The 14,325-nt window shown below is 43.8% G+C and overlaps 1 pseudogene; it reads right to left on the reverse strand.

The window, feature by feature from the left end:
• Window positions 1-4,391: 4,391 nt before the first annotated feature.
• LOC101596228 lies at window positions 4,392-6,149 on the reverse strand (annotated as a pseudogene).
• Between the last annotated feature and the right edge of the window lie 8,176 nt (window positions 6,150-14,325).

Below are 14,325 nucleotides of genomic sequence, written 5' to 3' on the forward strand. Positions count from 1 at the left end.
AAAAGTTCCCCATAGTTTTTATTAAGTCCAATTATGTTCATAGATCCCCATAGTCCAAGGTCTTTTAACTGAGCCATAATACCAAAAAATCCCCCAAAAGAACAGTAATGGCACAGAATAAACATTCACACTGCAAAAGACAGCATTGGGCATAGCAAAGAAATTCGCAAGCAATACATGATTTAAACAGGGCAAACACCAAACTCTATAGCTCCAATTCCAACAAGTCTAGCCAGTGACAAATCTCCAAGGCCAATAATTCTAACCAGCAACAAGTCTCTAGCATTCCAATTCCACCCCTCCAGCTAGGCTACTCACAGTCTTGGAAAACTTCATCAGGCTGGCAGCTTCCCTTATCAGCCATCTCATGGTCCTGGCATCTCCACTGGGTCTCCACTGCAATCCATGGTTCATCCTTATGGCCCCATGGGGTCTCCATACAGCATCTGGCAAACCTGCTTCACACTGCCCATGGCCATTTCCAAAACACAAGACCATGTTGTAAACTCAGTGCCCTCTCTTTCCTGCGTATACCCCACAATACCAGGTAGGGTGCCAATTTATTAATCCAGGGGGGAATAAGGCAGACTTTGAAGGACTCTCCTTGAGCACTTAGGCCTCTTCAAAAGTGTCTACATTCTTCCTGTTGCCCCAGTGCAGGTCAGCTGGCCCAATCTATCTCAAAGGTTGTAGTCTCTCAATTGCAGCTGAACAGGCAACAGTTCACCCAAAGCTTCCTGTGCTATATCCTTCTGCTCACACCAGTTCATTTCTACACAAAGCAACCCTGCACAACTTCTCATGACATGGGCATAATAGCAAGCTTTTCACACAAACTGCTAGCCCAGTCCAAGTAAACCTCTCACCTCATAAACCAAACCTCACAGTCCATAGTTCTTACTGCATTCAGGTCTTTCAACTCTGACCAGAATAATCCATCAAGCTGTACTTACAGGACTGCAAAACATCTCTTAGGACAAGGTTTCAAATCCTTCCACATTCCTCTTGAAAATCAGCTCCAAAAGGTCAAAGCCACATAGTCTAGCAGCAATCCCACCCCTCCGTACCACATTACTATTGCAATCAGGTTCACATTGCTAGTAGAAATCACCCAACCAAGAGCCACTTGAGGGAAAAAGAGGTTTATTTTGGCTTATAGGCTCGAGGGGAAGCTCCATGATGGCAAGAAAATGACGACATGAGCAGAGGGTGGACATCAACCCCTGGTCAACATAAGGTGGACCATAGCAACAGGAGAGCATACTCCTTCGGTCCCCTCTCTTTCACTCTCTCTCAAATAAATAAATAAATGAAATATTTTTTTATTTTTTTATATATTTTTTAATATTGTTTAAATTATTTATTTATTTATTTGAGAGTGACAGACACAGAGAGAAAGACAGATAGAGGGAGAGAGAGAATGGGCGCGCCAGAGCTTCCAGCCTCTGCAAACGAACTCCAGACGCATGCGCCCCCTTGTGCATCTGGCTAACGTGGGACCTGGGGAACCGAGCCTTGAACCGGGGTCCTTAGGCTTCACAGGCAAGCGCTTAACCACTAAGCCATCTCTCCAGCCCTAAATGAAATATTTTTTTAAGGAGTGGACTTTTTTGTTTTTTCCTACTAACACCTGCATGTTTTGTTGCAAGAGCTTGAAGCTCTTGTTGGAGGGGTCATGGTGGCTGCTCACAGTCTATGGCTCAGTCAGGGAGGAAGGGCCAATGGGAGCAGTGGTCTTCAGCATTCTCTCTCTTGCATATATTTCATCCTGGGAAAACACCTTCTGGTGACAGTTGGATGAGCAAGTCCACAGATGAGGAGATCACACTGTGTTTAGGATTGCCAACACTGTGATGAGGCCAGCTCCCATGGAGCCCCGATGACCTAACACGTGGCCAGTGAACACAGCTCACTCAGCAGGCAGCCCATGTCATCAGGAATCTACATTCACAGCCAACTCCCGGGTCCTCTGATCTGTCCTGTGACTTGGATAAAGCCATCATTAGAGTCGCTCTTCTGGCTCCATTCTGGGCTTCTTGCTTCTAGCGTTGTCCAGCCCTAGATTCTGAAATATAACTACCACCACTTCCCTCTCATAAAGCTCCTTTTATTTTCGCTAACGACAGAGATGCAGCCAATACGGATTTTATTTTAGACACATTGATTTTGAAATTTGTCCACTGTTCAGCAACCTATAACATTCAAATATCACTTCTCACTCTTACCTCCCCCTTGGGAGTCTTAGATGTACACTTAAATATTTTTCAATGTTCACCTGCAAACTCCTGTTTCCAGTAGCCATTTGATTTCCTTTAGTAAGTTTGTCAAAGAAAAAAAAAAAAAAAAAAGAAACGAAACACCAGTGTGGGTTTAATTCATGGCAGCTTATATTTGAGCAACAGCTTGGCAGCATGTAAAGTACTTGCTTCACACTTTCCATCAGTAATCTCCACTGCTACCTTGCTTTAATGCCAGTTTGTTGTTTGTTTTTGAGGTAGGGTCTCACTCTAGCCCAGGCTGACCTAGAACTCACTACATAGTCTCAGGGTGGCCTCGAACTCACAGCGATCCTCCTACCTCTGCCTCCCAAGGGCTGGGACTAAAGGCATGCGCCACCATGCCTGGCTTAATGCCAGTTTTGAAATGTCTAATGCCAGGCAAATTCTTTTGCCTTTTTGTGTTATTTAATCTTTTTTTTTTTTTTTAAGCCGGAGGCCTCAAACATTTCATATTTATCTTTGAAATCTAATAGCTTTACTAGACTATGTCTTGGAGTTTGAGCATTTCGGTTTAGGTTTTCTTTTTTTATATTTTTTGTTTTATTTATTTATTTGTGAGTGACAGACAGAGAGAGAAAGAGAATGAGCATGTCAGGGCCTCCAGCCACTGCAAATGAACTCCAGATGTGTGCGCCCCCTTGTGCATCTGGCTAACGTGGGTCCTGGGGAATCGAGCCTCGAACTGGCGTCCTTAGGCTTCAAAGGCAAGCACTTAACCGCTAAACCATCTCTCCAGCCCTCAGTTTAAGTTTTCTTGATACTCAGTGACATCTCTACATGTAGAGTCACAGGTCGTGTTCCACTCGACAAAGCTCTCTTGGATTACAGTTTCAAATATTAACTGTGCCTCCACGTTTTGGTTTTCTTCCTTGGGGACTCAAATAGTACAAAGATTGTTTGTTGCTTTGTGTTGTTTTTCCTTTCTCCTATATTTGCCACGTTCCCTCCGGCCCTCACTTCTTATTTACACCATTTTCCTTCTTGCTGTTTTCCCACCTTTCTTTCATGCTCCTTATTGACTTCTTGCTTGAGTATTCTCATTTGGATACACCAAAATGTTCCTTCTTTATTTCATACATCATTGACCTCTTCTTCCATTTATTTCTGAGTTCAATCAACTATTTTCATAACTTCCTGGGGGTTTTGTCTACTTCATGGTCAGTCTTTGGATTTTGAATGAAGGTCATTTTTTCATATGCTTCAAATGCTTATTGGCATATCATGAACTCCACTTGGTGTAGGAATATTTGTGTTCTTTTGCTCAATGGTTGTTTTAGCAGAGGAGACAGATGTGAATGTACATTTCCTGTTTTGTCACAGCTCTGGATCACTTTGTTCATTTCCATGGGGCTGGGATGTTTTCTTGGTTTAGTGATGTCATCCCACACTGGTATAGCCAAGCCTAGATTTGGGATTTAGGGATTTGGTGTAGGGGAAGCAGGGGAGTGTGTCCTTTGCATTTAAGTTTCTCCTTATCTTGTAAGAACCTTAAAGTTTCCCTTCTTTGTTCAGCACAACTTTCAATGAAGTACTTCTTCCATAACCATTTGAAATGAGATGAATGGCAGATATTAAATGAAGGCTTCATATTGTTCTTTTGTTATATGAAGGAGAGAAGTGTTAAAAAAAAAAAAAAAGCAACCAAACACTATGACAGCATGATCTCCCAAAAGAAGATTTTCCTAAGGGAAAATTCCATATGGTGGGATCCAAATTAAAAGGAGAAAAGAATATAGTTCTAATTCTAACTGACAGTTTTCACTTTGAACATGCAAAGAATTCTCTTCACAAGTGAGTCCCAGGATGGAGTATTACAGGAGAAACCTTTTGACATCAACTGTCGTGTGTTGGTTTACCAATCTGGCAAACAGCCATTCACTTTCAGTCACTCAATATTTCAACCCTCTACATAAGAAAACTTATAAAATTTCTTTACTCTTCCTCTTTTCCTAAAGAAAAATGTCAAAAAAAAAATACTGCTTGAACATACTCCACACTGAACAAACCAATTTTGAAAATTCTTAGGACTTAAGTGTTTTATAATGTACTTACCATGAGTTTAGAAAAATGAGAATTCCTACCATTCTATTGCAAGCAGCTACAACCCAATGTCTACATTCCCCAGCCTGAGGATTTAGAATCCATACTTGAGCCAAAGACTCCATTAAAACCACTGCCTGATCCTTCATTCTATGCCAATCCCCCAACCAATAGCACCACCAGAATTAAAACCACTGTAAATGCTATTTCCAGGACCAAAAGCCTGGTTTGGTTCCCTCTGCATGTTACCCTGGTTCAGATGGGCTTGACTGATTCTGCTGACTGGCTAACATGCCCTTCATACCCCAACTGCTGTGCAGAGCTGCCCAGACTGCAGCCATCATTTTTGGATTAACACTAAAAGCACCAAGTTCATCCCTCCACCCATATTACCACCCTGATTAGTTCCCAAACCAGCTCTACCCCTTCTACTGTTACCAAACCCACCCAAACTCCCAAAGCCACATGGATTACCACCAAATCTTCCACTTCTTTCTAACTGTCTATTGCTATTGTACTTAGGTTCAGCATTGGATATGTGCTCGCTGATTCCTTTAATGATCAAGTCCTCACTACAGAGATACTGGGCAGCCTGATCATCTGCAAATATGACAAAGATGAAAAAGCCCTGAATGTCTTGGGAATGAATACATCTACCACCTCTCCTGAGAGAAGAACTGCCACAGCTCCTCAGCAGTCATGTCCTCTATACAACAAACACTTCTCTGTGGGACACAGTTGAGGGCTCCAGGCCACTGGAGGTTTAAGCAGGCCTGAGCTGCCAGGCATGGCTGGAGGCCCTGGACCCTGGAGGTTGCAGCAGGTCTAGACCCGTATAATCTCTCCTTGGAAGACCAGCAGGAGTGAGGCCACTCCCTCCCCCTGCCCAGGGCGCCTGGACATCCTGATAAGACATAGGTTTTGCTTTCCCCAGAGCCTTGTGACCTCTTGCCACTTGCCCAGCACATCCCTGGATGTTAATGAGGTATCAGCCATCAGCCTGCACACAGCCAATCCCCTATGACCCGTACCCTGTACCTCTTTCCCCCACTACTTTGAACTAACCAATTTCCTTATGACCCGTACCTCTTCCCACTCTTTCACAAATGCTTATAAACCCATTCCCCTGACAAATAAACTGAAGCTGTCTCCTGGGTGTTTCTTTCCGTCTCACTCACGGCCGCTCAAGGCCCTGCTCCACAGTCATCTGGACGCCCCTGGGGAACCGATGCGCAGCAGCCCCAGGGAGGAAAAGAACCACACTTCTCTACTTCTCAAAGGCTCATCTGGACTTTGCTTAGAATTAGGAAGTTTATAGTCACACCACCACCCATCTATCATGTGTCTCTGTGACATTACTTCCACCTGGGTATCGTATTCCATAAAGTGAACAAAACAAAACCCTTTTGAATGGCTGGTTTGAATATCCTTCTTGACCTGAACCATAGGAACTTCTCCAAAGGTACAGAATTAGTCTTTAAGATCCTGTTCAGTTGTTTTCCATGGGAGAACCAATACCATGAGGTCAGATGTTTTCTGGACTGCTCTTTTTACTTCCACTGCTGATGAAGCATCTGTCTCCTCCATTTTCCTTTTATTATCTTTGGGATAGTTGACAACATATACCAGGTTTCCCCAGTCAGGGGCATGCAGAATTGCTTTTACCAGATGGATGCCTCTCATACACCGAGACACTGGATTCCTGTAAAGTAGCCCATGTGCCCCTGGAAGCAGGGCTATAACGGTGGACGGCAGCACTGTCCCGTCATCTTCTGCTGGTATTTCATCCTCGTCTTCTGTTACCCGAATATATTCAGACATCTTTTCTTATTTCTCCACTATGCCTGTGGCTCAGGAGCGAGACAAGGAAAACCCCAGGTGGTTTTTTGAAAGTTTCTGTCTGCGTGTATAGGTATGACATATGTGTGACGCATGAGCACACACGTCGTCAGAGGACAACCTTGGGTACTGGTCCTTGTCTTTCTCCTGATTTAAGGTGGGGTCTCATTGTTCTCTGCAGTATGCGCCAAGCTAGCTGGCTCTCATGCTTCTGGGGACTCACTCATCTCATCACAGACCATTACACATGTGCATTACAACATCTGTCTTGATGTGGGTTCTGGGGATCAGAACTCAGTTCCTCACAGTTACTTGGCAAGTACTTTTCCCACTGGGCCATCTCCCCAGCCCTAGCTTCACTTTAGTTAAAAGACATAGCAGACACTAATTTGCCTGCCAATTTCCATATTTTTTTTTCTTTCTCCCTTGATAACAAACCCTGATTTGCAGTGGAGGAAGAAGCAAACACACAATTTTGGTGGACTCTGTTGTTTGTTAATTTTGGTTTTGTTTTAATTCAATTTCTAGGCACCACTGACCAGGTGAATAGTTTGGTCGGAGAGATGAGGAGAGACCTATAGGTGAGTGTGCAGGAATTCTGCATCTCAGTAGGAATGCTCAGGGCTGGAGAAATAGCTTAGCAGTTAAAGTGCTTGCCTATGAAGCCTAAGGACCCAGGTTTGATTCCCCATAACCCACATTAGCCAGATGCACATAGTGGCACAGGCATCTGGAGTTTGTTTGCAGTGGCTAGAGACTGTGGTGCACCCATTCTCTCCCTCTTTATAAATAAATAAATATTTTTTTAAAAAAAAGAATGTTCAGACCCAGGGCTGGGAAGATAGTCCAATGGATAAGGAGTCTGCAGCGTAAGCATGAACATCTGAAAATGGACCCTCAGAAATGACATCAAGCCAGACTGTACTGCAAGCATCTGCCATCCAGCATGCCTGTGGTAAAGAAGAGAGGTGAAGACAGGAGACTCCCCAGAAAGCTGAGGCCAGCTAGCCTAGAGAATGCAGCAGTGAGCTGTGAGAGAGCTGGCCTCAAAGGTGAGGATGGACACCCAAAGTTATCTCCATTTAAAAAAAATTAAATTTTTATTTATTTCTTTATTTAGGAGAGAGAGAGAAAGGCAGTGAGAGAGAGACAGAGAGAATGGGCATGCCAGGGCCTCCAGCCATGCCAAACAAACATGCATGCACCATCATGTGCATCTGCCTTACATGGATACTAGGGAGTTGAACCTGAGTCCGTAGGCTTCCAGGCAAGTTAACCACTAAGCCATCCTGTAGCCTAAAGCCCCTTTCTTTTACTAACATATTATGCTTGAAAAATCTTTGTTCAGAGCTGTGTATATGATCAAAATTTTGATTTTCTGAGCTACTCCTCTTTTGAACGACAGAGCTAGTAATTTTCACATTTCAGCATACTTAGAGTCACACCAAAACATTGCACATATGACTCTTTTGTAAACCTAAGTTTTATTTATTTTTCATTTTTATTTTTTGATTTTTGTTTTTGTTTGTTTGTTTGTTTTTCGAGGTAGGGACTCACTCTGGCCCAGGTTGACCTGGGATTCACTATGTAGTTTCAGGGTGGTCTCAAACTCATGGCTATCCTCCTACCTCTGCCTCCCGAGCACTGGGATTAAAGGCATGTGCCACCACGCCTGGCTTATTTTTTTATTTTGAATAGAGGAGAGAGAGACAGATAGACAGTAGGCACACCAGAGCCTCCAACCACTGCAAATGAACTCCAGATACATGTACTGCCTTGTGCATTTGGCTTATGTGGGTACTGGGGAATTGAACCTGGGTCCATAGGCATCACAGGCAAGTGCTTTAACCAAAGTAATCTCTCCAGTCCCAAGTTTTATTTTTGGTAATTTTATACGTGTATATATTATATTCTAATCATATTTACTTCATTACCTTCTCTTATTCCACTATACTCCTACTTATTCCCAATTAATCCCATTCTACTTTCATAACGTGTGTGTGTGTGTGTGTGTGTGTGTGTGTGTGTGTGTGTGTGTGTGTCCCACTGAGTTAAATTAGGATACCTTGCATGAGCATAGGTGGGGGACAATGGGCAGCTTCCTTAAGTGGCTACACCACTGAAAAACATGACTTCTCTTCCCCCAGCCACCCTTTTACTGCTCCTTTAGGAGAAAGAGGGGCTCATGAGCGGCCCCCCCATTTCATGATGAAATGTGGACAGGCCCAATCTTATGCAGGAAACCACAACCGCTGTGAGTTTGTGAGTGTAATGGCCATGTCACATCCAGCAGCTAGCATTCCACAGCACTTTTCCCCATCCTCTGGCTCTTCCATTCTTCCATCCTCCTCTTCAGAGAACCCATATATTTCAAAAGGCTCAAGTTTGGCAGCAATGGAGGTAATAAACCAAAAGTAATAAACATTCCCATAAGCCCCTTTCTCCAGTAGTCTATAGAATTTTCTTAATTTCATCCTTCTGTTGAATAACGATCTAACCTATCAGTTATGAGTAAGCAATTGTTTTAAGACAGGGTCTCACTCTGTAGCCCACACCAGGTTCAAGCTCCTAGAAATCTCTCCTGCCTCAGTCTCCTAAGTGATAAGATTATAAGCATCAGCTACCACATCTGACTATGAATAAGCAATGTTTAAGTGCCCATTAAAACAAGTTTATAGCCAAGTTTCATATTCACTTATGTATTCATAGTTCACAGTATGGAACAGGAACAGTGGGCTTGTTTTCAAGGACTCAGGCAAGATGGGATGCTACCGATGCGGGATGTGAGTGTGGCACGATCAGACCAGCTGTGGGAGGGAGCTGTGCCCGGCCAGGCTACCCACCTGCTAGGGGAGGAGGGAAGTAAGAGGGGAAGTGCTCATTTGGGAAGAGAAGAGTCTGGGGACCAGAAAAAAGCTTACGGAAGACAAAGGGCTGTGAAAGAGAAAACTCAGGGGAAATGTCAAGTCTAAATTTAAAGTAAGCTGGGTGTGGTGGCACACACCTTTCATCCCAGCACTCAGGAAGCAGAGGTAGGATTGTCATGAGTTCAAAGCCACCCTGAGAATACCCAGTGAATTCCAGGTCAGCCTGGGTTAGAGCAAGACCCTACTTTGGAAAAAGAAAAGAAAAGAAAGAAAGTAAAACAGGTGCATGTTCAGAGGAGATAAGACTGTCTTGTGTGTTTCTGTTATCTCAAGGTGGTGGATTTCCACTCTCCAGCAGAGTTCTTTGTACACTGGCATCCTCTGTATAGAACAAAAACTTGAACTGTGAGCTGAAGTACCTTGAAAGCAGCCACATTTGTGTTCAAGATTCTGCATACTGACTACAGTTTTGTGATTGCACAGAGATGGGATATTGCAGATTGAAAGCTGAAAGTATGTTGGGCTATCATGAGTCCCCTTAATAGCTTTAGTTAGTTCAAGATCATGTCATCATTTAAAAAATACTTATCTCAATATTTATTAGTTTTCGGGGTGGCACCTGTCATTAGAAGCTACCGAAATCCATGTTCCTGAGCCATCGTCACTCATAAGTAGCTTAGAATAAACACAAGAGCTATATGCTGTGTTTACAGAACTAATAAATATTGAGATAAGTATTTTTTTAATGATGACATGATCTTGAACTAACTAAAGGCTTTATGCTGCATTTATCCATTTTTGAAAAATGTATTGTCATAAAAAGACATTGAAGCTGGGTGTGGTGGTGCACGCCTTTAATCCCAGAGCTTGGGAGGCAGAGGTAGGAGGATCACCGTGAGTTCGAGGCCACCCTGAGACTACATAGTAAGTTCCAGGTCAGCCTGGGCCAGAGTGAGACCCTGCCTCGAAAAAAACAAAAACAAAACAAACAAACAAAAAAAAAAGACATTGAATCATGTATGATAAGACATGTATAGAAGTTTTATCCCTTCAGTTGTGTGTGTGTGTGTGTGTGTGTGTGTGTGTGTGTGTGTGGTATATAATGTATGCACATGTATGTGCTCGTGTGTCAGCCCATGTACTTGCCTGCGGAGCTCACTGAGGTTCTTTGCCTTCATGATCTTCTTCCTCCTCCTTCTTCCTTTTCCTTCTTTTCAAGAGCTCCAGGCTATTCCTGGGTCTCTGCTCCCCTGTGGGATTAGGGTTACAGATGTCAGTGGCCACACTCATCTGTTGAACGTGGGTTCTAGAGACTTGAATTTGGGTAGTCTCAAGCCCCTCAGACCTTCATGCCTGCACAGGAAGGGCTTTTGATTGCTGAGCCGCCTCTCCGGGCCAGGAACTCTGGCAACCTCCCTGAGACAAGGTCTCTGATTGGCCTGGAACTCATCAACTGAAGTTGACTAGCTGGCCAATAAGCCCCAGGGATGTTCCTGTCCACCCCCCCCCCCCCGCCCCACCACCACCCAGCACATGGGATTACAGGCACATGCTGCCACACACAGCAGTTTATATGGGCACAGGGGATCCAACTCAACTTCTCATGCTTACAAGACAAGCACTGACTGAGCTATCTGCCCAGCTGGGAAGTTGTCTTCTTCAGGCAAACTGTATAAGCAGACTACAAAAGAAGCACATGTGAGAATCAGGAGGCGGAGGGAACAAGGATGACAGGAGGCAAGAGCCTTAGTTGTGGTTTCTGGGAGAGTCACAGGAAAGGAAGCAGGTTTAGGACTAGCTGGCTTGAATAATTTTAGTATGGTTTTCGGGCACACAAGAGTTGGCTGTAGCTGGCTGGTACCTGACCCCTGATTGATTAGAAAACAGATGTAGTGGCCTTGGTGTGCAAGAGTCCAATAAAGGATTGGTTGGAAGTGCAAACTCTGAATTAGCTGGTTTACATATGAAAGGCAAGTTAATCGTCATCTCTAAGAATTCTCTAACCCCTGAGAAGGGCAATCCCTCCAGGGTCCCATGTCAAAGCCTCTATTGCAGAAAAAAAAGAAAAGAAGAAAATATGGTTTTCAACACATTATGCAATTACCTTACTTTCCTCTAAAGAGCATCAGATAGCATGTTCTTGGTACATATATGGTAATTCTATATTCTGCTGTGTCTCTGTGAGACACAGATACTAAAATAGGTATTAGTACCAGCAAGTGCAGGTTCTGGTGCTGGGCTTTCTGCCTTGTGTCTCCTCAGTGAATAAGGTTTGATGGATGCTTTAGACCCTTTAAAAAGATATGAAGAACTGGAGAGATGGTTTAGTGGTTAAGCACTTGCCTGTGAAGCCAAAGGACCCAGGTTCGAGGCTTGATTCCCCAGAACCCATGTAAGCCAGATGCACAAGGTGGCACATGCATCTGGAGTTCATTCACAGTGGCTGGAGGCCCTGGCATGCCCATCCTCTCTCTCTCTCTCTCCCTCTTTCTCTGTCTGTCACTCTCAAATAAATAAATAAAAACAATTTTTTTTAAAGATATGACGTGCAGCCAATGATAGCACAGCTGTTTTGTGGCAAAGGTGAGAACTGACCCTGGGCTTCCTGCCTCCTAAGCATGCTACGGAGTAAGGCGATGCTTGGACCTGAGCAAAAGTCTGCCCGGCTGCTCTCCAGTTATATAATGCACTTCTGATAATCACGGTCTAGCTTCTGGTCTAAAACTGGTGCCTGGCCAAAAGGATTAAATCTGAGGAATTTGAGAGGGTGTCCAGGAGGAATTTTCTCTAGTCCTTTCTGGACTTGCAGTGTCATAGGGATTCCTTCCCAAAGATGAATCCTAGCAAGTCTGATTGAAACCCAGTAGTCTCATGGCCATTGTAAGGTTTGGGTTTGAGAATAGAGGACTCAGAGATGCACCATTCCTTGGGGGCACAAGATTTATTTCACACCAGACAAGAAAAGGATGAGCTCAGAAGTGAAAGAAAAGAAGCTCAGAATGCCCAGTAAGGGTAGGGTGGTGGCTATAAGGCTTCTGGGAGAGGGAAGATCTTGAACTGAGAGACAGGGGCCTTGCATGGACCATGTGGGGCACAATGGGAAGGTGAGCACCCATAATCTAACCCTTGTGATCCTGTTATCTGGAGCACATTTGGAACCTCTTTGGTGAAGTTAGTCCTGGAATGTCACATCTCCCCTCAGGGCCACAAGTGGTAGCTGGAAGGAGGTAGCATTCCTTGATACCTTCACCAAGGGGAAGTGGGGCTAAATAGTAAGGGTTACAATGTCACAGGCCTGGACACATTTGGAGATGCCCGTCTCAGATGTGGAGAGGGAAGAAGGGAGGCAGCTTAACTAAAACCTAACAGACATCAGTGATACCCTAACCATACGCCAGCTGCTGCTGGAGCAACTAGAAAACTTGCAACACCCTCAACTGATGTGCTCCCTATTCGGGGCAGTGCAGTGAAGTTTAAAAGACCCAGAGACACCTTTAGAGTCACACCCTTATTAGTTCCCACACGTGCCACTTGAATCTCCACTTGCTACAACAAGAAAACAGTAATTATCTGTGACTCACAAACCTTGTGATTCAAGTCTATGATTATTATTTTTCTCCAGCTAGATAAATTGCATACACCCTTCATGATTGAATTTTAAAATCTTGCCACTTAGCTGCAAATAGAAACTTGGGTATTAATATGTCTGAAGTGCTGCCTTAATAATTATTTTAGTCTCTCCTCTTACTCTCACCTCCTGGGAAATTATGGCCTCACAGGATAGCTGCTCTACATGCTGCAATCAGATGTCAGCCAACCTTGGCGAAAATTGCTTCATTGATTGAATATCAGTCAGGCTAATGTCATCTGTATTCTGTATACAAGGAGGGAAATCTATTTTGAACTAACTACTGTTTGTGGTCTGAGTCCTAGGGACCACCCATTGAAGTTTCTAGCTTCTTGTGTCTCAGGACAAAGAATTGTAAAGGACAAATAGCCAAGAAATAGAGACAGTTTACTAAGCATGGAAGTGAGCTAGTGAGCTGGGGGAGGAGCTGGGCCACAAGACCCCAGGGGGCCCTTTAAAGGCCAGTGCTATAACACCTGCCTCTCCCTCCCTTGATATCATGGGCTTTTCTTACACATGTTCACTCTGTCGGTACATGTTGCCATCACTTGGGAAGGTTTCCAGTCTTCCTCTGCCATCAACTTATTCCACATGATTTCAGGTCTCTGAAAAAACTCTTGATGTATGCCCTTTTGAATGCAGACAGTTTCTTGCCCATTTCTTAAATGTAAATGACAAACCAATACTTCAGCTATAAGCTACTTGTGTACATATAACTAGTATGACCACATATTAAATTTACTTGCATAAATAAAAAATAAAACAAAATGTGCATAAAACTGTTGTTTGATGATGTTGCACTGAGGTTCACTTTGCTGGCAGAAAACACCCAACCAAGAGCAGCTTGTGGGAAAAAAGGGCTTATTTTGGCTTACAGATTCAAGGGGAAGCTCCATGATGGCAGGGGAAAACAACAACATGAGCTGAGAGTGGACATTACCTCCTGGCCAACATCAGATGGACAACAGCAACAAGACAGTGTGCCAAGCACTGGCAAGAAGAAGCTGGCTATAACACCCATAAGCCTGCCCCCAATAATACACTGCCTCTAGGAGGCTTTAATTCCAAATTTCTATCAGCTGGAGACCTAGCATTCAGAACACCTATTTGTGGGGCACACCTGAATAAATCCACCACATTACACTCCAGTCCCCATAAAATGATAACCATCCATGATGTTAAATGCAATGCATTCAGTCCATCTTTAAAAGTCCCCATAGTTTTCATCAGTCCCAATGATATTCAAATATCCCCATAGCCTAAGATCTTTTACCTGAACTACAATACTAATACTAATGCTAATACTAATACTAATACTAATACTAATAATAATGTCACAGAATAAACACTCACACTGCAAAGATGGTATTGGACATAGCAAAGAAATATCCAACCAACACAAGATTTAAGCAGGGCAAACATCAAAGTCTGTAGCTCCAAGTCCAACAAGTCTAGTCAGTGACAAATCTCCAAGGCCAATAATTCCAACCAGCAACAAGTCTCTAGAGTTCCAATTCGGCCCCTCCAGCTAGGTTACTCACAGTCCTGGAAAACTTCAGCTGGAAACCTCATGTCTCCTTAGAAGCCATCTCATGGTCCTGGCATCTCCACTGGCTCTCCACTGCAGCCCATGGTTGCATCATCATGGTTCCATCGGGTCTCCATGAAGGCA

Source organism: Jaculus jaculus, chromosome 4, assembly GCF_020740685.1.
Source record: "Jaculus jaculus isolate mJacJac1 chromosome 4, mJacJac1.mat.Y.cur, whole genome shotgun sequence".
Classification (NCBI taxonomy): domain Eukaryota; kingdom Metazoa; phylum Chordata; class Mammalia; order Rodentia; family Dipodidae; genus Jaculus; species Jaculus jaculus.